This window comes from Arvicanthis niloticus, chromosome 25 (assembly GCF_011762505.2).
Source record: "Arvicanthis niloticus isolate mArvNil1 chromosome 25, mArvNil1.pat.X, whole genome shotgun sequence".
Lineage (NCBI taxonomy): Eukaryota > Metazoa > Chordata > Mammalia > Rodentia > Muridae > Arvicanthis > Arvicanthis niloticus.
Genome location: NC_133433.1, coordinates 8,354,994 through 8,379,678, shown reverse-complemented (window position 1 = coordinate 8,379,678; position 24,685 = coordinate 8,354,994). Strand labels below are relative to the sequence as shown.

The window sequence follows — 24,685 nt, the reverse complement described above, 5'->3', positions numbered from 1 at the left end:
GATTTGAGAATTTCATTGGTGGTGAATAATTATTTTATTTTCACTTTTTTTTTTTTACCTCTTCAGCTTCTCTCATGTCCCCATTTACTCACTTTTCAAATGCATGATCTTTCTACTCTTGCTATCTTTTCTTACACACAGATATGTGTAGAAAATTTTTGTTTGGGAGACATCCTATTGAGTTCAATTAGTGCTGCCGTTATGTGAATGGGCTTAGGGTTGACCACTTAAGTTTGAATTCTCTACCCTGAAATTATTATTTTTTTTTATCCCTCAGCAGATGCTCACTGCCTGGTTCATTAGGAGTCAAGCCCTGTGAAATTTCCCTGTATCCATATTGTCCCAGGATGTATGTGGTAGTACCCAAGGGGGGGCTTGCATTTTCTGAAGGAAGAAGAAGGGAGGAATGAGGGGAAGGGATTTACAGAGGTAGGAAGGGGAATAAGAGAGGAGAAATGGGGTGCAATGAGATATAATGTGAAAAGAAATTGAGGGAAAAATCTATTCTAGTACTGTAGTAGTAGATTTCCCTCTAGGGCTTGTGACCTTTCCAGCAAAGATTTTGGCTATGGTCACAGTACCAGTAAGTTCCTGACGAATGAGGATTTTAGGTTTCATTAGATATCTGCTAATTACCCACAGGTACAAGTATTGTTATCGTATCTTTGGGGCTATCTCGATGTTTGATCATTGTTGTCTAACTCTTTAGCTCCTGCCTCAAGTAAAGTGCTGGAATCCTGATTGTGTGGCTCTACACTTGGCTAACTCTGCTTTTTCTGTAGGTAATAATAAATATTATTGGTAATAAAAAGAAATCAGTATCAACACAATACAGATACTTAATATGAATATATCACTTCTCAAACATAGTGTGCATATTTTAGTGAGATTTGAAGATTCATATATAAATAATGTACTACAATTGTTCTACTGGCTTTTTTGGTAACATTTTCTTATTAAACTGAAAAATTACTCCATATTACATTCAGATACAGTGAAAATGAATTATTCAGGTGCAAGAGAGACAAAACAAAATTACAAACAGCCTGTGGTTTATAACAAGGCTCATTAAGTTGTGCTAAGTTCCCTCATAATTAACCTTTAAGTCACTCCTAATACAAGGCTTCCCTGAATATAATGAGTTCTCCTTAGAGATATTCTGGTCTTTGATTTCTTGTTTACTTTTAGTAGAATGGATATCACCTTTAGTCATAGACTGCAAATATAGAATTTGATGGGGAGGGGCTGGTGGGTGGATAAAAGTACTTGCCATCAAACATGACAACCTAAGTTCCATTTGTAGAATTCACTTGGTAGAAAAAAAAAATACCTATCTCTTTTTCTATTTAGAAAAAGAGAATTTCTATTTCAGAAGTTACTTATGTTTTAAAAATCTTTTCAATTCTTTGAGAACTTTATCAATAAAGTATCCATGCATGTAAGCGGCTGTCCTTGTTTTCAGTTGCACCATTAAAATAAACTTTCACACATATAACTACATAATGTTGGGGAGTTTAGACGAATCCCTGTGAAGAGCTGCTAGGTCAGGGAGACAAAGGATTCATAGGGAGTGGGAATGAAGAATAGTGTATCTGGCAAATGAGGAGAAAACAGTTATGAATTAAATTTAAGAATTTAGCCAAGATACGGTAAACAAAACCTTCTAACATGATATGAAACAGTGGAAATCTGTAAGTGGACCACTTTCTAACAAGGACTTCACATTCACTCTTTGCTTCTCCACAGCTCCCCCAAACCCCTGGTTCTCACGCTGCTGCATCAAGTTTGGATTCTCTTTGAAAACACCCCCAGTTCACTACTAAATGCATGTTTCAGACTCTTTTCAGTCCCTCCACCTAGTTCTTCCTTTACTGTACTGACTCCTCCTCTAGGTCTCAATCTCATGCTTCTCTGTACATGCCTCAGTGACCCCATGATCTTTTGCCTTCGCTTCTTTGTCTTTTCTTGAGGCTCTTCAGTGCTCTATAATGTCCCTGCTTCAACATTTCCCTAGCACCCTTTCTCATGAATGCTTTGTCCTTGGGGAAATGACTCAGGTTTTGATGATTTTACAATTTTGATGGATTATCTTTTTATTGCTACTTTACCATCTGTTTTTTTCTCCAGTATTCTTTGTTGTCCACAATTCTTGACACCTGACTCTTTGCTTTCCCCTTTAAAGCTAATTCTTCTTTAATTAAAGACAACCATGGATTCTAAGGCTCCAATATAACTATTGGTTACCCAACTCAACTCCAACAACACCATCATTCTCCTACATGTAAAGCACCACAGCTTAAACGTCTTTTATTCTCAGCCTAGTTTATCATTGACTTCGAAGAGACTATACAATCTAGCAGATGGAAAGTGCTCGGTATTTCATATTTATAACTATGACATACTCACATGTGTTTTCATCAGCATCATTTTTGCTTAGGTTATCACAAAAGATGACTCTATATACTCATGATGTCTATTCATGAATCTGAATTAACCACCCACTAATTTTCTTGGATTTCAGTGTTTCTCTGGCACTCATTCACTGTACTTTCCATCAGTGTAAAGTTTCTGGAAATAATTACATATATGAGTTATCTGGAATACACTAAGTTTCACCATATTTCTTTCCTTGGGGTTTGTTCTGTTACTTCACTGAAAGTAAGTGGATGATGATCATTAATTTAGGAAATAGGACATCATTATGAAGCTCAATTTACATTGTTTGGTCTATTTATATTACTTGATATTTTCACTGACATTGGTAATTTATCCTTTCTTCTTGCTTTCCTAAACTTACTGTGGTGGTGTGAATATGCTTGGCCCATGCGAAGTGGCACTCTTAGGAGATATGGCCTTGTAGGAGGAAGTGTGTTGCTGCGTAGGCAGGCTTTGAGGGTTCCTCGTGCTCAAGCTCTGCTCAGTGTGGAGGAGACACTCCTCCTGGCTGCTTATTGAAGACAGTCTCCTTTTGGATGCTTTCTGATCAAAATGTAGAACTCTTGGCTCCTCTGTCTCCATGCCTACCTGTATAATGCCATGCTTACCACCGTGATGATAATGGACTGGGCCTCTGAAATTATAAGCCAACCCCAATTAATTTTTTTTTCAAATTTAAAGTCTAGGTTAGGGTTACAGGTATGGGGAAGGTGAAACTTTAGAGAGAGCTGATGACTGAGGTGAGGAATGAGAATGCAAATGGGTACAATACATATCTCTGATTAAACCCAAAACCTGAACAGAGAGTTCCACAACTCCCATGGAAAGCTTCAGGCCCAGGTGGAATGCCTTTTTGAACACTAGAAAAAACCCAGTTCCCAGTGGGATAGAATCTCTGGCCTAAATACAGCTCTCATTGAAGAAAAAGGCACATCAACCATGGCAGTACTTAGTACTCCACTGAATACTGTAAATGCCACCATTAAGATAAAAATGTAACTAGGATTTTATGAATAAAACAAACAAAAAGAAAGATAAAAAGCCCTAAAAAACAAACTCCAGGTATATAAGCCATGGTGTTAAAATAGAATTAATATGAAAAAAGAAGACAAGGAGTATTCTCTAAGATCACTAACACCACAATGAGAGCATCAAATGAGGCTGACTAAAAGAACTATGGTGCAAAGAATTTGAAAAACCATTATAACTATGTACATCCAATCCATTCTCTGTATGGAATATGTTATATATAGTTATAAGATATATAATATATAATAATATAAATATGTTCTAAGAGAACAAAAGAAAGAGATGAATGAAGTAAGGCAATCAATCTAAGATTTGAAAACACAGAATTGGTGGAGAAAGTAGAAACTGAAATGATATTAAAAATAAAGCATTCCTCTTCTATAGATAGTTTAACCAATAATGGGTTACATAGAAAACAGATTCTTGAACAGAAGAAAAGGTAAATGAGTCAGATCACCCAGTAAAGGCTATTCATACATTCTCTTAGATAAATTTAAAAGAGAATAAACAGGAAACTGCAGAGCTTTAAAATACTGACTTTCAGATTATGAGAATAGACTATACCAAAGGCATAGAAAACATTTTCACTAAAATCATAGGGGAAACTTTACTAAACAAAAGAAAGAGATATCCATTCTGCCATAAGATGTCTAGAGAACAATATACAATATAATAAGACTAGGAAAAACAAAACAAACAAGCAAAACAAAAACAAACTCCCCACAACATATAACTAAGACATTAAGTACACATAATAAAGACAGCGCTGAGATATGGTTAAGTGACTTATAAAACCATGCTTATCAGTATAAAACTTGATTATTTAACAAAAAAACTTTTAAAGCCTGAAGATCTTGGAAAGATCTATTTGAAGTTCCCAAACAAGGTACATTACCATCTGTTCATTCTTACAAGAAGCTTGCAGTAATACGCTTGCAGGTAGTCTTCTGCAGCCCTACACCATTCTCTCAACGTCACCAAAACCTTGGTACATTCCCAGGTTTTCTTCTTTTTGTGTATCCTCTCAGTCTTCCTTTCAACCCTTCCTATTACTCTGTGTCAGCTACTGACACCTACAAACACTATTTATCCAAAACACTATTGGCCACATCAGGTTGCGATTGAAATGGCTGATTCACACTGTTCTTTTTGTCTTCCATTATGATCACTTTAGACTCATGATTAAACCTGTAACAATCTGCTTGCAGGTTCCCCTGATTCCTTCTTAATTCCATTCACTAGAGACGTTAACTCTTAGTATAGATCCAGGGTCCCCATGCCTTTCCTCTCTATTTTACCAGATTAGTATTTGTCTTACTGTAACCTACTTGTAAGATCTCCTCTTGTTATAACATTTCCAGTTCTCTGGGGACCACAAAAAGCCTAGTAGGGTTTTTGTTCTTGTGTTGTTGGTTATAGGTATTCTAGACTTCCGAAGCAATACAGGGTATTGTCATTGCGCTTATTTACCCACCGGAATTTGGTTTTTAGATTTTATTATTGAAGACACCACACATATTGGTCACAGTACATGTAGAAGTCAACTTGGTGGTAACCAGAAGGTTTCCCCGCTGTTTAGTTTCCACGATACTGGGCATTCTATGGAGGCTGCTCATCAACCATCATCAACAGTGTGATGATATCTTACCCTGAAAACCTGGTGAACTGAAATAATGACAGATGTGATAAGATGTGCTGATGGGTGTGACAATGGTCTTAATTTAATGAGGAGAGGTTTCTGCTTGGATACAAAACCCCTTGGTTCTGCAAATCTAGCCAAGAATCCTGGCCTAAATAGATATTAGGCCTCAGGGTAAATCCACTCTTACTAATTTGTTAATGAACATTATCCAACCGCCCTCTAAATGTATTCCCTCTCCAGCCATAAATACAGAAGCATCAGAGATTTTTTTCAGTCAATGGATGGTGGTGAATGCAGAAAATCACAACTGTTCTAAAAAATAAAAAAGGATAGGTGATTTTTATATACTTAGCCAAATCTTGGACACTTAAATTAAATCCATGCCCAAAACTCAAGGACCTTCCTGGAAAAGGGGCAAAAGTATTTTAAAAGTTGGAGGTCAGAGAAGATGGGAGCAAAACTATCTTCCTTCCATGAAAAGACCACTGCACTCATAAAGACACAGCTCCACAAGGTCAAGCCAGTTAGCTCTCTCGCTTAGATTGAAGATGGGTTCATGGGCATCCATCTCTAACTGAGGAGCTATGGGTGGCTGATGGCTTCTAGGAAAGAGTCAGTTTTCTTTACAGATATAACTCCTGATTCACTGGATACCTCTATGAGGAGTCAATGGTTATTAAATAAAGATAAACAGGACAAATAGTATTTCACCATTCAAATGTAACTGAATTTTGACAACATTTTCACTATAGAATACATCCACTATTTTAAATATTTGATCATTTTTTAAAAAGAATCTATCCTTTGTAAACATAGATTTCAAGTCAGAATACTTGCTGGCTAGCACATGCAATGTTTGTTTCTAGTCACTGGTCATTGTTTTAAGGGATGAAACTTTACATTTGTATTTTTTGCATTGAATGCAATCAATAATCAGTTGATAAATTTATTGCTTGGATATCAAGGAACTTAAGTGATTCTAGGCTCAATTGCAAGAAATATAATTGGTTAAAATCTAAGTTTATAGATCAATTATCTATCTGAAAACCAGTGAAATACAGTAAGGTCATTGCAGTCTTCCAAATAAAGCACACATGGAAGGAAAAATAGGAGGTGTACATAAGAAAAAATAAAGACCCATCTGTAAATCTTTGAAGAAAGACAGTGAGTCTCACAGTTCTCATTCCTTACAATATCTCACAGTGTTGAATTAATAAGTTCATGATAAATATGTTGTCGTATCTCAGAACTCAAATTCATACTCATTAAGCACTGGCACTCCATCCCCTGTGGGTGAGGCTTTTCCTTTTAACAGGTAGGACATGGAGAAAAGAACAGGAGAGTTTCACCTTTTCTGACCACATCATCTCTAGTATCTATAATCTTCTTCTTCTTCTTCTTCTTCTTCTTCTTCTTCTTCTTCTTCTTCTTCTTCTTCTTCTTCTTCTTCTTCTTCTTCTTCTTCTTCTTCTTCTTTTTGTATCACCAGTATTTAGTATTTTCTTTAATGTTGAATGATGAACAACATTATTTACTTTGGCCTGAACCTGGTTGCTCTAGCTTCAAAGCAAAAATAGTTACTGCCTAACAGAAAAGATTTTTATGTTTGTTCTGAAATCAATTCATATAATACTAGATTGGGAAAAATTTATCAGGTAACATGGATTTTCTAAGGCTACCACCCTGTAGCCTTCTTTAGTGGCTCCTTTTGGCTCATATATTTCAGGTAAAAGCATGTACAAATCTCTAGCTTTGAAGAACTATTCACATGAGAAATAGATGATAATACCTCTTCACAAGGCTGTGGTAATGGTAAAAGTAACTACTGATTTAATGATATATTTTAGCATCAGTCTAGTATGTTATGATCACGATACAGACACACACACACATGCACACACACACATGCACAGAGAGAGAGAGAGAGAGTGAGAGAGAGAAACAGAGACAGGGAGAGGGAGAGGGAGAGGGAGAGGGAGAGGGAGAGGGAGAGGGAGAGGGAGAGGGAGAGGGAGAGGGAGAGGGAGAGGGAGAGGGAGAGGGAGAGGGAGAGGGAGAGGGAGAGGGAGAGGGAGAGGGAGAGGGAGAGGGAGAGGGAGAGGGAGAGGGAGAGGGATGCATGCACATACATTCACTTCATTCACTTCCTCAATTCTCCAGCTTGTAGGGAATTGACCATACTTGTTTGAGAATACAGAATGAGTCTTCTGTATAATAGAAAAGAAAAATGACTTCTGTCTATTTTTGTAATATCTTCAAAGCAGTAGGATATCTTTGTCAACCTTAATTTCTTAGGGGGGTTATTCTGTGGAAGCTGTACTACTTCCCTCATCCAAAAATGTCTGATTAGTCAAGAATCTCCTGAGCATGTCCAGGAGCCTCGAAGTGACAGAATAGAAATGGCCTCTGCAAATATTCTCAGACAGAGCAACCTGAAGCAAATGCTAGAATCCTCATTATAGCTGAATATTGATTAAGATTTTCAGAGATTTAAAACAGAGGGCTCTGTGGGGATAAGAGTGTGACCTCAGGACTCCTGCAGGGTGTACATCTTTCCTCAAGGGCTACAGTCACTTAAAATATAGCTATAGGACAAGAGAGAAAGAAGATTAGAAGCGGGAAAATCAAGCCTGTTCTTGACAAGGTAAATGTTAGACAGATGAAGTTTGGGTCACTTGGGATCTTTTCTATGTATTTTTACATGTTAATATAAATGGCATAGAGTTAAAACTAAAGGAGGGAGATGCAGTGATATATAAGAAGAAGAAAGAGACATAGTAACTCACAGGCAAAATATTGCTGTCAGCTCAAATTTGCTAAGGATGCTGCATAATCCTGGACCTAGGCATGGCACTATCACATGCTCCAACGTGGTCTGTTGGAATAGTAAATTGAACACACTGAAGAGGATGGCTTTCTTCACCCAATTTATAAAGACGATTACGTGCACATACACACACAATGCCAGAGAGCAAGCTAGAAGGGCAGGAAAATGATTATTTCTGGCCTCACAGTGTGTTTGAAAACACTCAATGTATTTAGCTAAAATTGAATAAAGTGCTCAAGAAAAACATGGAAAAAGTTGGTTTGATATTGATTACTGTACAGGCTGAAGTGTCTGGGTTTCACCAGGCTTATTGATAGCATCTATTCTACATTACTTCAGTGTCTAAAAACCAATAACGCCCAAGGATGTTTAAACTACAGAATAGTTGTCTATTTGATTTTCAAAAGCGATTCTTAGATACAACTTCGTGTTATTGAGAGAGTCAAGACGAATGGTGGGCAGGGAAAGAGGGCCGGTGGTGAAAACCATTAAACTTTCATTTTTCCCATTCTGGTTCATCCTTCTTCCATCTCATTTATTTTAAAACGCCTCACTTTTTACATGATTTGGTCGACTTAATTCCACTTGTATACTCTGAGTGCCACAGGGATGTGCATTTGCTTCAACCACGTACAGATGTATTAAACCTATAACGGATATTTCAGACAGAATGCTGTCTAAGAAATAGTTTACATCTTATTTCTTGTCTATTGTTTGAAGAATAGATATAAATTACCACACAAGCTGTTGCGATCATAACTCGGAATTTGTAAAGGTGAAAAATCAAAAATAATTTCAGTTGTCTTATACTTAAAAAAAAAAAAAAAAAAAAAAAAAAACTTGATTTACAGCTGAGATGTCTATCCCTGAGATTCCCATGGGCTCTTCAGAAGAGTATGTTGCATTTAGTATGTCTTAAAGAAGTTTTAAATGTTTCCAACCTGTGAAATGGTTTATATCTTATGTTTCTTTCTCGGACAACTTTGAATGTTTTAACTACAAATGAATGTGGAATCTTATGTTTCTTTCTTGGACAACTTTGAATGTTTTAACTACAAATAAATGTGGAATATTAAGTCACCACTAGAATTATTATCTGGACCTACCTGACTTTCAATTCTCCTTTATACTTATTTTGTGAAATGGGGAACTCAACAATTGCACTCATATATATTCACAGTTGTTACATCTTTTTTGATCCAAATCAACATCTAACTCATTTTTTTTTTTTTTATCAGACAGTAGAATGTGAAATAGAATTGTTTGGCATTCATTCACTTGATAAATTGATTCCTATTCTTTGACTCTCTGTAGGTATTCTTACATGATTTCTATTTCTTGGAAACAAAAAAACAGTTGAATTTACTTTTGCTTTTAATTCAGTTAGACAGACTGTATCTTTCCTTTTAAAAGATATTTCTCTTATTTTTGAGGTCAGAAATCAGAATTATATCAGTTTTCCCTTCCCTTTCCTTTCTTGCTCTCTCTCAAATTCATGACTCCCAACCATAAATTATCTTGTTGCTACTTCGTAACTATAATTTTGATACTATTATGAATATAAATGTAAATATCAGATATCTATTTACCTATCTATCATCTATCTATCTATGTATCTATTTATGTATGTATGTATGTATGTATGTATCTATCTATCTATCTATCTATCTATCTATCTATCTATCTATCTATCTATCTATCTATCTATCTATCTATAATAATCCAATAATAGTCACTTTCTTGGTTGGTTGGATTACTGGCTATGTATTTTTGTCTGTTTTTTTAATTATTTAGTTAAGTAGTTATGATTTGCTAGAACAGTGGTTTTCAATCTTTCTAATGCTGCAACCCTTTAATATAAAGTCTCATGTTCTTGTAACCATCCAAAATATATATGATCTCATTACTACTTCATAACTGTAATTTTGATACTGTTATAAATAAAAAATTTTAGTATCGTATAAACAGAATATCTGATCTGCTCAAAGAGGTTGGTACTCACAGGTTGAGAACCACTGTACTAGAGGAGCAAAGTTGATAGAACAAATCCATCCCAGCAAAGGACAAAGGCAGTTATGCAAAAAGCAACACATTTCCCCCATCCCCTGGACCTTTTACTATCTGAAAGCTGTCACCCACTCTGGGGAAAGATTTTCATTCCTTTTAGCTACTCCTTTCCCAAAACACTTTTACAGACCCACCCAAAGATATGTCTCTTTGACTCAGATTGAAGTTGAGAGCAAAGATTAAGCATCTTACTACCCTGTAGGAGTTAGGGGGATGGCTGGATTTCTAAGATGGGGATGATGGATGCTTCTGCATCTCTTTTATTCCTTTAGTACTCTTATGAAACTCCTCTGTTTTTTTCTTCTTCTGTTCCTGTGACTGAAAATGTCTTTTTTCTTCTGTTAAGAATACAGCTACTTTGATGATCATGACCTGCCTTAGTTCGTGCTTCTGTCGGAAAATCCTATAGCTTTCTTAGAAACAGTAACTTTGCTTGGCATGCTTTTAGCGCTTGAAATGTGTTGGCCCACGCTTCTACTGTTTCGTGTGTTGGTAATGGCAGATCTGATACTCTCATGCATTTCCCTTGCTGGCAAAATGGTTTTTTTTCTTTTTTTAAATCTTTTTGTTTTGGTCAGGGTATCTTTGTATGTTTCTGGCCACCCTGTAACTCACTCTAAAAACCAGATTGGCCTCAAAACGGAGATCTACCTGGTTCTGTCTTCCAGGTACTAGGATTAAAGGTGCGAGCTACCACAGCTGGCCGATTTATGGCGCCCTATATTTATTTGCTTTGTATTTTTGGCACACTGACTATGATATATCATGACTTTTTCTTCTCCGATTATGTCTGTTTAGATTTTTAAATGGTTTTGTTTGTTTGTTCGTTTTTGTTTTTCTGATGTTCTCATCCATTTTGTTGATGGTTTTCTCTATATTGTTGGCTTTCCTGCTCTGGTCCTGGATCGAACTTATGTACTTGTCTGTGTTCTATTTGTGCCCATTCCTCATTTTAACTCCGAATTTCGAAATCTTAACTCAACATATTGCCTCCGGTGTTGTCTTTGAATTCAGCAGTTGGGGAGTTAGGATCATTTGGAGTACTGCATTACTTTGCTTCTTAACGTTAGTCATGTTGTGAGCTGCCATGTGGATGCAGGAAACTAAACCCAGATCCTCTGCAAGAGTAGCAAGTACCATTAACAACCGAGGTATCTCTCCTGCTTGTTGTTGAGGCAAATAGGAACTGTGGCATAACTACAAGTGTAAATTGTTCATATAAAAAAGAAAGAAACTAGCGAACCGCCGGTGGCTCGGCCCTTAAGGCTCCCGCCCGCAGAGGGCGCCCCGTCTCTTGGTGCGCGGGTTCGAGTCCCGCTGTCTCTCCCGTTTCCCGCGTCATCTCGTGGGAAAAAAAAAAAAAAAAAGAAAGAAACTGTAATCTCAAGTGAGTGCACGCAGGATATAACTCTATAATACTCTGAGAAAGTTTAATGGAAGCTTCGGAAAACAAATTTCGTCTTGAGAGAACCTGGTTCAAATAGTATTTACAGTGAACAGGAAATGAAAACTGTGTTAGAGACCCACTCAGGGCTCTGGACATGGAGGTGCTGGCTAAGAGGACTTCACTTCTAGCTCTTCCCTTCCCAAGCTGGATATTCTTGGATCACACAGTGAGAAGATTACATCTAAGTTCCGTGATTTTGAAACTGAAACCCAGTTACTAACTCGCAGTACATGCCAAATATGCAGCTTGACATTGTTTGTTGGTTTAATTATTATTCCTTGTTTTACTGTTGTCTTTCAGTTTGGGATATTATCTTTCTTGAATGAGAATAGTTAATTAGCCTGGCTTAAGTCTAAGAGCTAGGTAGTGACAATGAATGTTTGGCACTAAGTCTCATAAGTCCTCTAATGATACAAAAAAAAAAAAAAATAACACAAACAAGATTTTTCTTCTTACCCCCTGTGGTTTCTCCTATGTATGAAGGGTGTGCGATATATTTTCTACATAATTTACTGTGTCATAGCTATTTTCTAAAACAGGATTCTTGTAAAGTGTGAATTTGGCAGGAAATGTCAAGTCAGGCAGTAAATGGGAGATATGGGAATCATTTATTATTTTGTCTAATCTTTAAATTCAAGCGTCCTTTCAAGGGTGACATTGAAGTGAGTCATCTGTTGATAGTGCAACAATTAGTTTTCCCAGAGTGATAGAACAGGGCACTTCACATCATATGTTCTAACCACGGCCTACTTAAGTGTCATATTTCTCAAGGAGAAAAGGAAAAGCCATTTTCAGAAAATGAAGTGACAAGAGAAGAATGCAATCGCTGTATTATAGAACAAATGAAGGTTGGAAGTACAGAAAGAAAAGCCAACATTACAGTAAGAGAATTCAACTTAAAAAATAAAGGAAGAAGGAGAAGGAAGAACAGGAAGAGAAGGAGGCAGAGGAGGAGGAGGAGCAGAAGGAGGAAGAAACTACACTAAACAAGGAAACAAACTGACAGGCAGTAAAAGGACTTTGGATCATTCTAGAATAAATAAAGAATAAAAGTGTTAAAGGAGAAAGAAATAGTACAAAAGGAAAAATATTAGCATAGAATAAATTCTATCGAGTCCTCTAATACATTATGTTTTTAGAGAAAATCAGCTCTATAAACTAAGCTGAAAAATGATGACATTTATGGTTGCATCAAAGGACATGATAATCCCAGGTTTTGGGGTGGCTGAGAAGAGAAGATCTTAAAATGAAGGCCACATTGGGCCACACAGTAAAATCTTATCTCAAAAACGTGTAATTTCCTACTTGTACTGAAGCAGAAAATAAGTTATGTTGTACAACTTGATTCATGTACATTCATTGTTTTTACCTTTTTATCCGTGTGTACTGTCATCTGTGGGGAGTAACTTCTCACAGTTGCTTCACTGTTTGACACCTGCCATGGCATTTCCCATCAGATGACTTAATGAAAAGCCTCTCTATTACTTCCAACTCTTCCTTGTTAAGGTCACTCCTTGCTTCTCTTCCTCATTGCCCCTTAGTTTTCTCTCCTGATGTGTTTATTTCAAATAGCCTGAGAACAGAATATCCTCATGTTTCCAGGGGAAAATCAGGTTTGGTTTTTTTTTTTCTTTCTGTAGCTATGGTAGCAAATAGTCACCTGCAGTAGTTTTAAAAGTGATTACTTAATCAATGACAGTTCTGCAAGCTGTCAGAATGGATTTCTCATGAATGCCAAGGATGGATGGCACTACACCTCAGTAAACACACATTTGCTAGTCAATCAGATAGGAACAAAACAAGCTTCAAAAAGTCAGTTGATCCAAAGAACACACTTCTCAGAGTCCATCAATCGATGGCATTCTCATCTCAGGAGATGTGTATTTACAAAGGGAGTCTGTAGAATTAAGCTCCCAAAGTCTACCATTACAAGCTCCTCATCCTCAGGAGCCTGGACCATCTTAGCAGTCCTATTCTCTCTAATAATCTGTGTGATAGGTTTATTCTTCCATTCATAAGTAAGCAAAATATTCAGCTTTATGCTTTTGCTTAAAACTGAGGATTGGCAATATTGGTGACGGAAAGTTCTGTGATAAATACTTGAGTGTAATCGTGGAGTAGAAGAAAGAAGACACCAACAGAAAAAGTATATAAATTTTGGTGTGGTAGTATTCTGAATGAAATATATTTAGATTGTGGTTTTAATAACTCCCCAAGCTTTCTGTTGTAGTAAGAGAAACTTGAGTATAGATTGTGATTTCTTAGAGAATTTTATTTAAACATCCCAAATTCTACGACTATTCTAATGTGCTACAGTACTTTTGAGAATTCCAGGGATGTTGTGACTTCTGATTATTTAGGGAGCTTGACTCTGCCCTGAAAGTTTATTTCCAAATTTCAAGCCTGGTTTATGCATCATAAGTATTATTTCCTCTCACTGTTTAACCCTGAATATGGAAATTATCTGTTAAACTTTCTCTTGATTTTTACCCTGAACATTCACATAAGACACATGTAAGGTTAGCAGATGGTTGTGAAGATTTAGAGCGAGAGATCTCATATCACAGCAAAGAAGCTACTATGAAGCGTAGGCCATCATGTTCCTAAAGCTCTTCTTGTCTGCCTAGCAAGTCTCATTTCCTGCTGAAGGCAGCCACATGGTCTCACTTTATTGCCTAAAATAGTGCCTTGTCTTCAGTGTAGGCTCTGAGCATAAGTACAGCTTGGCATGGTATTCTATCACCCTACAGTAACACGGCGGTTGATCTGAAAGTAGTATTCTCAACTAAGGCATGTAAAGTACCCTATATTAAGGTTATTTTTGTTTTGTTTTGTTTGTTTGTGGAGGGGGTAGGTTAATGACATTAATTTAAAGGTATAAATTAATTGCACCCTTTGGTGTATAAAATACAGTGAGTTTAAAGAGTCTGTTTATAAAAAATAATAAAAATGAAGATTTTTAAAATGAGATAAAGGAAGTAAAATTGTTGTTATTTATTCTGTCCCATATTCCCTCCTCTTATCCTTTACTCTGTGTCCAAACTATAGTTTAAACCTTACCCTTCTATCATTTTCCTCTATCTACCCTTCTTGAAGTCACCTCCTCATGGTTCCTTGGTAATTTTCTGATACTTATATGTATTCTAAATAAAACACATACATCTGAAGATTCAATACTAACACCTATGGAAGAGAGAAGACATGGGACATTTGTATTTTCTGGCCATGGGTTACTTTGCTCAGAAAGATTATTTCCACCTACATCAACTTACCTACAGTTTTCATAATTTTATTTTTTTTGTAGTAGCTGAGTAAATATTGATGTATGTAAATATACCATGTTTTCAATATCCATTCATTTGTTGATAGACATAAAAGCTATTCCCATTTCCTGGCTGTGGTGAGTAGACCACCAAAGAACAGAGACAAGCAGAGTTCTCTAGAGTAAGAGGTGCAGTCTTTTGGGTAAAGATTTTTTTTAGAAAATCTGTCTGGGATAACTAAAGAACTTTTGAAAATATATATGAAAACCTTCTATGTTAGAAGATTCTTAAAATGTGTGTAAACTCATGTCACATATAATATAATATAATATAATAATAAATATAATATTCATTAGTTTGGAGTTGTAATATAATTACAACATGTCTTTATTTCTTTTCTCCCTTCCAGTCCTTCTATGAACTCCCTTGTTCACCTACAAATTCATGGCCTCTTTTTAAATTGTTGTTACACATCTGTCTGTCTGTCTGTCTGTCTGTCTATCTATTCCTATAACAAAGCAAAAATTCCCCCATTAGATAGCAGAAACAAACAAATGCAGCCAGGTTTTAGGAATGAGTCACTTCTTTTTGCTTCATGCTTAGTAAAGTTCTATAGTTCACCAAACATTCCAGCCAGTTGACATTACTCTACAACAGAAGCTGGCAGTATGAGCCTATTACCAAAACTATGTGAGTCATTGAACATGACTAACTTGAACATATACGGATCTGAAAACTTTATTGCTACTGGCGAGCTTTTATAGTTCTACAAGATACTAAGCAGACTACCAGAGGACAAGAGTGAATCATCACTGGTACCCAGCTGTGAAGCCATAGTCATGACTGACCTCTGAAGACATTGTCACCAGTGAAATAGTAGCATGACTATCAAAGGAGTAACCAGTTACTTTCCAATTAGATTTAAACCCTGGACTACACTGCAATAATAAACCCATAGCAATGACTATTTTTGATCCAAAAAGCTATAGATAGACAGGTCATAGTACCTAGGAGAGAACCAACTTCTATAATTTTGGTAAATGGACATAGTATTAAACTTATTCCTAATGACTTTTACTTTTACCTATAGGTGTGTGCAATTTTGAACTCTGATCTGAGAAGTGTCTGTTTACAAATATATGGTGATTAACACCAAGAATCACAACTTGCCAAGGTGACGAAAGTAAGAAACCACAGAATATTCAGTACTAAAAAAAATACATATGTATACTATACTGCCCTCCCAAAAATCAGGGATAATTGAGGAAAACAACAGAAAAAAATAGAAGCTTCAGAGATGTCAGATGATTACAAAAAAACAATATCTTCAGGATAGGGCAGGGCATATGAACATATGAGATTACAGTGATTGTAACAACAATCAAATTACAAACAAATGAATAAATAAATACCCTGTACAACACCAAGAAAGACCAAATCTCAGCATGCAGAGGGGAGTCTGACAAACATTCTCAACCCTAGTACTTTTTATCTTCTGGGAGAAGGAAAGACAGTTTCCCCATGAGTATAGTCATTGATTAAGTCAACCACGCACCCAGCAGTGGAAGACTTCACAGCTGATAATATTTGGGTGGCATAAATTTGTTTTCATGGGTTTTAAAAACAGGACATAAAGTTGGGTAGAGACAGATGGGAGGAGTAATTGAGAAGCACTGGGGACAAGTGTAAATATGACTGAAATACATTATATGAAACTATCAAGGAATAAATTAAATTAAAAAAACAAATAAATGAAACCAAAATAAGGACATAAGTTGAGGCTTGAAACTGAAAATCTTGAAGGATGTTTCATTTCATAAGTAGCTAGAAAATGCATATGACAAATATATAAGGTTTTAAGTAAAAGTTGAGAGTATTTTCTTCTACTCATTCTAAATATTGCCAATGTAAATATTCACTCACTTTGCTTTTTCTATAAGGGTTTGATGACTGTGAAGTGTGCTTTTGCCTCTTTATAGTATAGTTACAGGGAAAACATAGGCTACTTAAAAATTTAAGACCAACTTCAAAGTAATAAAGCACATTTTAAAAAATATTAGGTCTTTCTTTCCCTTGACATATTTGATAAAGCATAGATTTTTGAGGTACTTATAGCTGACTATTAAAATAATAAAAATATCATTTGGATGCATAATGAGCAAACAAAATAACATAATACACAGTACCTCACAGTCACTGACTTTTACTCTTTCTTTCTTTCTTTCTTTCTTTCTTTCTTTCTTTCTTTCTTTCTTTCTTTCTTTCTGCATTGTTTCTTACTTCAAGTTCACTTTTCATATGTAGCTATGACCAGTTTGTGATACGTCTGGTATAAATGGAAGAATGGGTTGTCTGTTATCCATCTCCTCCCCTCCTCCCCCTTATACACTATGGATCTTTCTGTATCTCCATCTACTTTTACAACAAGAATTATGTCTTGATAAGTGATGGATACTCAGCATCAATCATGGGACTACAGAGACCTTCCCACACTCGACGTCATTCCCATTACTCCTGAAATTGCTATCTTCTTTAGCAAGCCTGGTTTTGGTTTTGCTTTCTTTGTTTTATTTTAACTGAAAACAAAATACACCCCATGGTAATGTGCTTAGAAATTAAATACAAGTATTTTAAGTGCGTATTATCTACCAGATAGGAGAGTCGAGAAGAAACGTGCAAAAGACTTTAGAATAAACTTTTAATGAATCCAAGACAAAGTGTTGAAAAATTCAAATATGTTTTACTATTAAAACAGGGGCTTAGTGAGGAAAAAAAAAGTACTGATAACAGTAAGCATTCAACTATGTTGGGAGGTATATTTGAGTACATTATTTTCACAGTATTCTTTGCATTTGTCAGATATTAAATGAAATTTGAATATATGCTGATCAGATTGAATTTCTATATTAACAAGCTATGCTTGTTTGTCCAGAAGGATAATATTGTCAAAGAAAACAGAGCCAAGTGGGTTATAGAGCAATAGAATCTGACATTTAGATAGCTTGGATAGTGTGCTGTTAAAATCTAAACACTTGTGTAACTTTAATAATTATTATATTTTAAGCCAGAAAGGAAATCTATATGGAAGATAATAAAGAAACTACAGTGAACACAGAAAAAAATGTCTACATATTTCTACAAAAGAGTAGAAAGTTTATATTTCACACAAAATGGCATTTCTAGTAGTAGAATTGCCATTTTTACTTTTAATTAAATAAACTTATGGGGTATCAGTGTTATGCCTTAGTTAACATGGCATGTATCCAGTTATCTAGCAGATAATGATCAAATAGGGTCACATATTCCTAACTCAAACATTTAAAAATATTATTTTGATTAGCACATAATTTTAAACATTTATTAAGCATAGTGTAACATCTTAATGCAAACATATAACATAAGTTGATCAAATTAGGATAATCGATACTCTTCTTCTTATGATAACTTTGCATTTGGAGCACAAACATGATAGACTAAAATGAACTCTAATGTCCACACTGTGCTGTAGATGCTGGACTTGGCATTTCTACCAAATACTGCCTTTTCAATTACCCAGATACATACACCTACCTAGCTGATCTTCAGATGATGTGCATTTATATCTCATTACTCATTGTTCAGTGCTTTCTTTTGTTTTGAATTCTTAACATCTTTTATATTTATATATTAATTCTGGCTGGGACATTTTTGGAAGCAGCAGAAACTTAAATTGAGAAAATGTTCTCATCCTACTGGCAAGTCTGTAATGATTTTTTTTTTTGTGTGTGTGAGTGGTATAGGCAGACTCAGCATATTGTGGGTGTTCTTACCTCTGGGCTAGTATTCTTAGGTTTTATAACAAAGCAGGTTGAGCAAGCCAGAATAAGCAAGCCAGTAGCAGCACTCCTTCAAGGTCTCTGTATCAGCACCTGCTTCCAAGTTCCTGTCCTGTTTGAGTTCCTGTACTGACCTTTTTCAGCTCTGTCCTGTGATATGAAACTGTAAGATAGAATAAACTTTGTCTTCCCCAAAGTGCTTTTGGTCATTGAGTGGTACCACAGCAATGGAAATCCCAACTCAGAAAAAGATGTATAGAGTATTATCTGTTACCCTTTCTGTCTTCTTCCTTTGTTAACATAGCACAGCTCAGTTGGCAAAACTGAATTAAGACAATTTTAAGCAAGCCACAGGCTTCTTACAGACCTCGTCAGCTGTATCTCTCTTACGCATTTCTTTCTTTTAGACTCAAACCCAGAATATGTCATTGAAATAAGTCATACTGTTTATTTGATGTGGTCTTCAGCTGTGATGGTCAATTCTTGGCATCATTACCCTAACATTCCCTAAAATGATTGTGTGAATCATTTTATATTTATTCCTTTTAATTTAAGTTTTCCTAACTTGTTGTTATGAGAAAACTCAGGATGTGAGCCTTGAGAGAGGGTATCACAGAAGCATGATGTGATGTCCTTATCTCATCACCAAGGTAGAAAGTATCAACAGAGTTGATCACTAGTTTATCACTAGAGATGTTAATGTTGATAGCATGTTCTGTTCTCTATAAAAGAGTTCTCAAGTTGGACTGCACTTAGAAACAGAATTAAGCTTTCTTTCCAGGAGAGTAGAGGAAGTATCAGCATATAATAATTGCAAATTTTATTCACAAAATATTTGTCTTTACTCTGATTTAATTGTACACTGAATTATATGAGTGTGAATTCAGGAGCTGTGTTTTCTCAGTCAAAATGTAAACTCCTATTATTTATTTGTAGAAGCTCACAGTTGAACATCAGTTACTGAAAGCTCAGTCTTCCTGATTGACTTTGGTCTTCTGAGATGTCCCAGTGAGTTCCTTTTTACCCTTCCCCGTTTTTCTTCTTTTTTTTCTTGTTTTGTCTCATTTTGGCACTGCAATGTTTCAGAATTATTGTCTTACATGTTTCTTGTCCTGGTCAAGGATCAGCTGTCACTTTCTGTATGTCAAGTTGTGTTTTACAGCTGAAACTCAGGCATGCAGAGCATCTGTTGCCACACAGTGTCACCCCTTCCAGGAACATTCCGCAAATACAGCTAGGGTTATGACATACAGCCATGGGTACACGTGGGTACATTTCTCTTCTGTTTCTATCCCAAAATACTTCTGTGTACTCTTCCTTGCTCTTTTAAAAATTGATACCCTCCTATTTCATTCATTGTTGTTATGTGCATATTTCAAAGCAGCCATTTCAGTTTGTGAACAACTTTTTCTCTTATGGAAACCTTGCTGCTTCTACCAGTGGTTCATTTACTCATAATTTATGCTATACAGATTAAAAAATGGTTTCAGAGCTGCTTACCTATATTTCATTGAGGGAAAAATATCCAATGGAAGTAGAATAAAGCTGTTACTCTTTATCCAGTTAACCTTTTCTCTTAAGATTTTGATTTGACCAAGTACTATCTTTTCAAAATATAAAATTGATACTTTCTCTGTTACATTCAATTATATCTTACCTCCACAATTACAAAAAGTTGTCAGTTCCCCCACTACCTGAGAGACGCTTCTGTTTAGTTCCTTATTTGTATTCTGTATAGCTCAACGTTGTACTTTAAGAGTTCTGTGCATTTCAATTCAATTTGCCAACCAATTGAGACCATACAGAACAACCTTGTCATTCCCATATTTCCTGATTCAACCAGAAATTTATTTGTAGCCAGTTATTCTCTGCATCTATCCCACAGAACACTTCTTCCATTTTAGTTGTGCCCTTTTCTGGAATTTAGATACTAAATTAGGTATCACACTAACTTAGACATTTGGAGCTTTCCTCTTCCACTGCCAAATGGTTTGGGGATTTATACATGGGGGCTTGGGTGTATGACTACATAGCTGAGTACTTGCTTAGCAGACACAAGGCCTTGGATTCGTTCTTCAGTATTGAAAAGAGAAGATTAAGATTTATAATATTCATGAAATCAATAGTTCTTTTCTATGGTTGAATAGTGTGGTACTGATATTTCAATTTGGTCTTCAATTCAATAGTTAAATATAACATTTGTTTGTTTGTTTGTTTGTTTCTTTGAGAATGAGTTGAACTGTAGACTCAAGCTGGGTTAAAAACTCTTCCACACTACCCTCAGACATTCTCTCTTGCCTTGGTATCTTGAGTGCAGGAGTTACAGGCAGTGTTACTACACCCAACAATATTTTCATTATTTCTACATTTTGATGAATAAATATTAAGTTACTATAAATATTTACACACATTTCAAGTAAGGTGAGTTTTCTCTTGGTAAATACATAGGAATGGAATTATTGGGTCATGTAATGTTAGTACATATTTTTTTTTTACAAGATACTGTTTTTCTGTACAGCTTGTTCTGCCTGTCCTACACCATGCTCTGTAGAGGAGGCTGGCCTCAAATTTGAAGAGCCACCTCCCTTGCCTCTTGAGTGCTGGGATTAAAGGCAAGCACCATCACATAAATTATTTTTAATATATGATAGTTCCATTTGTGATCTTAGAAAGCTTATAGCAGTTTAAAACTAATGTTCTCATAGAAACTGTACTTCAAATTTTGAACAAGTCCTTATTACTAAACACATTTTCAATAGATAGCCACTAGAGAACAAAATAGGAAAAAAGAAACTGACTTGAACTTAAAAATTCGTTGCAAATAGCATCTATCAAAGACATTTCAAGAACATTTTAGAATGTAGCACAACTGTTTCTAAATATAATACTTAATTGTCCTAGGAAAGCAAAGATATTTAAAAACCACAGAAATGTAAAGATTGCATATATGGTTGAATGCCAGAATATTAATTCACCATAGCAATTGCCACATGCTGTCACAGTGAAATGGTATAAAGTCTAATACTGTGAAATATCTCCTCATATCGGATTATCTAAATTTATTACACTTTGAGTTTTAACTTATAATTTTCCAAAACAATATGCACCATCTCTAAGTGCAAAAAATATATTACCATACCACCAAGCTGACGAGGAAAAGTCAACGAATACTCACACTGTAGAGCACATAGCATGGGAAGCAGAGATGAGTGTTGAAATACTCCACGTTATCAGATACTTGAGTTATCACATTCTAAATCTGTTGAAAGGTAGACAAAAAAGAGATTAGCTAAATGTGCTGAGTGTGCTATACAAACTACTAAGTGTTCAAAGAATGGCCAGAAATCACCTTATAAACCTATATCTTTTTCATAGAGTCTTAGCTCATGTCAATATATAGGGTTCTTTTTAGTTCTTAGGCAAATGCTCTCAAAACACATATGAAATACTATCAGAGATTGGTATTTATATAGCATTTAAAAAGAGTAAATGCTGTAAAACTCTAAGGGAGTGACCAAATCTTGTTAACCAAATACGTATATTTCATACACAATACACTTTCACTACGCATTTTATTTGTATTATAAATTGTGTCCACAGGAAAAATATAAAATAAAACAAAGTTTCTAAATTATCTGAGTGTTTCAATTGGATAGGTGGTTAGTAAAATGAAGATCAAAAAGCTAGATGGCCTGCATAAACATCTTTCATTTTCAAGTTGGTATTTGTCAACCAACATGCATGGTTCATGTAAGTAAAGGGAACTGTTATCACAATTTCTTAAATTATTCATTGTATTATGAATAAGATTACAATTAATTAAATGGTGGGAAATTGACTCCCCGGAACTGAGTCCAGTTCTTACTAGAGAGTAAGAAACAATCTTTTTAAAATTTACAGACTGTCTGTGTAGCTAAGAGCTGCTTCAAATGTAATTTCCCCTCTTCAGCTTCTCACCCTTCAATCGGTACTGGGATTACTGGTGTGTGTGTGACCAATTTATCAGAACAAATATCTTTATCTTAGAGAATACAAATTAATTGATGAAAAGATCCAGCTATGACCTTAAGATAAAGCCTCCTTAAATCTCTCTACATAGTCTTATATTCTACGTAAACATGTTTTGATCATAGAATCAAGAAGTTGCTTACCATTGAGGCCACTAAAGCTATTTGTTAGATGGCTGCGTGCACACTTATACACATATACACATACACATAAGTACACATCACTCACACACAACCCTTATTCAATACCATGTTTCATATAGCTTTAAATTTTGCTTTGCCTCAAACTACAAAAGAACAATGAAAGTGATATAGTTGGTAGAATTTCTTCTGCTGAACTATGTTTCTCATGATTAGGGTAAAACCACTAAACAGTATTTATTTTTATGAAGCATGTAATGTGTCATTTGTACTTCCTGACATAAGATATATTAATAAAAAGGAGGGTGCAATCTGGGAAGACTACTCTCATGTTTGAATTTAAGGTTACATCCTGACCTTACATTTTAGATCTTCTAAGATGAAAATCAGACACAAAGACCACAGGTTAGAAACATATAATGCATATTCAAGAAGAAGAAAAAAATGACTGCACCTGTAGTTGGGCAGTGATGGAAAGCAGGCTTATAGTCAGAGTGAACCTTGTTGGGCCTTGAAACTCATTCTAAGGAACTCAGATTATTCACAAGTCCACGTGGGATAGAAGGAGTTTCAGTAAGAAAGTAACATGAAAGTAACAAGAAAGTAACAGATAATTGGAAACCATCCCAAAGGCCATTTTACTAGTTGTATGGGGCAGCTACATTATTGGTAATCAGAGAGAGAAAATGTTCTGATTTGTGAGATATTTTAAATTTGATTACTTTTTTTCATTTCCTTTTACTCTTTTTTTTTATGTGCATAGATATTTTGACTACATGTCTATCTGCTCACTGCGTATTTGCCTGTCACTCGCTGAGGCCAAAAGAGTATACTGGGTCCAGATATTCTGAAATTGGAGTTAGAGAGGGTTGGGAGAAAGCAAATGGATGCTGAAAATTGAACCTAAGTCTTTGGAAGACCAGTCAGTGCTCTTAAATAACGAGTCATGTCTCCAGCATCAATTTTTATCATTTCTGTAATATAAATGCATTTATGTTTGTAGATTTATTTAGCGTATGTGAATATGTGTATAAGGGTACATGTGTGTATGTACATGTGAGTTTGCTTTGTGAGTGTGTGAGTGTATATGTACTCTAGAATATGTATGGAGGTCAGAGAACAATTTATGTCACCTGCTTCTTTCCTTCCACTATGCAGTTTCAGGAGCTCAAATTCAGGTCTTTGGGTTTGTGACAAAAAAAAAAAAAAAAAAAAAAAAACCTTTACCCTCCATGACACCTCTTGAATCCAAATTTTGATGAATCACAATATATTACTTTTCTGTATAAATGTGTTTGCTTGAGTAATATAAATGAATATTTATAAAGGATACCACAGTACATATGAATAAAAATTACCAAAGGCAAAAAATGTACACCTATTAGTTTTACATATGTTTTCTTCAATTAATACTCAATTAATTGATCAAAAAGACTGAAAACCATTAATCACAATTACATTATATTCAGATAAAAAAATTGAAATACAAATGGAAACATAACTTTGAAAGGAGAAAACTTTTTAAATTTTTTATTGGATATTTTATTTATTTACAATACAGATGTCATCCCCTTTTCCCATTTCCCCTCCCTAGAACCTCCTATTCCATTCCCCCTTTTCCTTTATGCTTGTATACTTTTTTAATTATATGCATGTATTAAGGTCAGTTCTAGGTTGATGGTCTAACAATACAGTAGATGCAAAAGGGAACAAACAAGTCAATAAACACAGATAGTCAAAGAATAAGCAAGGAATTAAACTTAATTACCTGAACACTCCTGTGATCACTATTTCTAAGGGCTTATCAGGATGACCAATGTATCTGAGCCTACTTCCCTGTCCTAGGTCTAGAAAGGTCATTTTCATATCTAAAGCCAACTTCCTTGTTCTAGCCTATAATTTAGAATCCTGTCTGAAATTACTTCCTTGTTCTAGCCTAAGATTTAGATTCCTACCTGAGAATACTTCTTTGTTCTAGCCTAATGTCTGATTCCTGCCTGAAGCCTACTTC

At 35.4% G+C, this 24,685-nt stretch overlaps 1 protein-coding gene across 2 annotated transcripts in view; it reads right to left on the bottom strand.

The window, feature by feature from the left end:
- The window catches only part of Fut9 (fucosyltransferase 9), a 181,269-nt gene that overhangs the window by 76,560 nt on the left and 80,024 nt on the right, over positions 1-24,685 (bottom strand). For both annotated transcript variants that reach the window (XM_076924058.1, XM_076924057.1), the window contains one exon: positions 21,702-21,785. The gene's annotated coding sequence lies outside the window, so the exon portion shown is untranslated. The remainder of the gene's footprint in view (positions 1-21,701; positions 21,786-24,685) is intronic.